This window comes from Pteropus vampyrus, unplaced genomic scaffold (genome assembly GCF_000151845.1).
Source record: "Pteropus vampyrus isolate Shadow unplaced genomic scaffold, Pvam_2.0 Scaffold267, whole genome shotgun sequence".
Taxonomy (NCBI): Eukaryota; Metazoa; Chordata; class Mammalia; order Chiroptera; family Pteropodidae; genus Pteropus; species Pteropus vampyrus.
The window spans coordinates 989,310-990,761 of NW_011889048.1; positions in this window are offsets into that span (position 1 = coordinate 989,310).

The window sequence follows — 1,452 nt, forward strand, 5'->3', positions numbered from 1 at the left end:
TCTGGACGATGGCCCTATAGCGGAGGTCTGTTCATCCTTCCAGGAGGCAGGGTCGAGGGGGCTCTGAGTTCAAGTCCAGGTTGCTGGACTTTGGGCCCTGCCACCGCCCTCTGGACCCAGCTCCCTTCGCCTCTGCAGGAGGTGGAGGTGGTGGGTGGTGAATGTGGCTTAGAGGTCATGAGCATCAGGCCCTGGGGCCAGGTCACCTGGGTTCCAATCCCAGCCCTCTTCCCACTGAGTGACCTGTGTGTCATGTGTCCTGCCAGGAGACAGTCACTCCCCAAGGCCTCTCGGCCGGATGGGATGAGCCCCTCGGGCCTGTTTCCCCGGCTTGGGTGCTCCTGACACCCAGGTGCCTCCCAGCTCAGGGCTCCCCGGGACCTGGTGGGGTACACGGCAGATGCAAACTCCAACCCTGGCACCTCTGCTCTTCCCTCCACCAGGGACAGTAAATGCCGTGGAGGAACAGGGCCTGGCACAGACGGCCTCCAGGAACTTGATCTTCCCAGCTGCCAGGATGTTAAGCATTAGAAGGAAAGAAAACCCTCAGCAATTAAGCCATGGCCCCTCATCAGCTGTTGTTAGGCACTTTCTGATTCAGGGTATGGGGACGGACGCGCACCAGTGCCATTCCCCAGCGAGGGGACCGAGGCTGAGAGAGGCCCAGGGGATGTGTCCTGCTGGAGCCGGAGCTCTGACCTCCCCCACGCCAGCAGTGCTGTGGGGTCTCACTCACCCCTCACTCTTCACCCCTGCCGCGCCCCCAGACTCAGCGGGCTCAGTCTGTGTGGCAACCGGGGCGTCTGACGCAGATGCTCCGGGTGATCGGGGACTCACTGTCCCTGAGCCTTCGCCTCCTCACCCGGTGGAGGGGGTGGGGGTGGGGGCTGGGCGCCGATGACCTGTCGTGAGCAAGAAACCGAATGCATCTGTGTCCCTCCACAACGCCAGGTTTGTTGAATGTGGCCCTCGCAGCTACCACGCAGGTGAACACGGCACACACAGGGACGCACAGAGGCTCACGGGACAGCGGAGGGGTGGGCGTCAGCGTCTCCACTGCGAGCTCTGTTGCCCGCGCGCGGCCGCCGCCCAGGGGTGGACGTGCAGCTCGAGCGAGTGTCGGGCGCGCTCTGGGTCAGGCCCGGGCACCGTGGGTCAGAGGCGCTCAGCGCCCTGGGACCTTACAGGGTTGGGGGGCCTCCTCTTATCGGCTCCTGCAGGTGCGGCTGCCAGTTCTGCGGTTTTGGGTGGTCCCCGCGTGTGCCAGTTGACATCACTGCCATCGTTCCCTTGCTGTCCATTTTTGTAAAGTCCCAAAGTCCCGGATACTTTGGGCTCTGCGCACCACACGACCCGGGGCAGCTCAGAGGCCGCTCCTCCCGCCCCCACACGCCCTCGCCGGCTCCTTCCCGCGCGGGCTGCCGGGCAGAGTCCGCCCCCTCCCGTCCGATG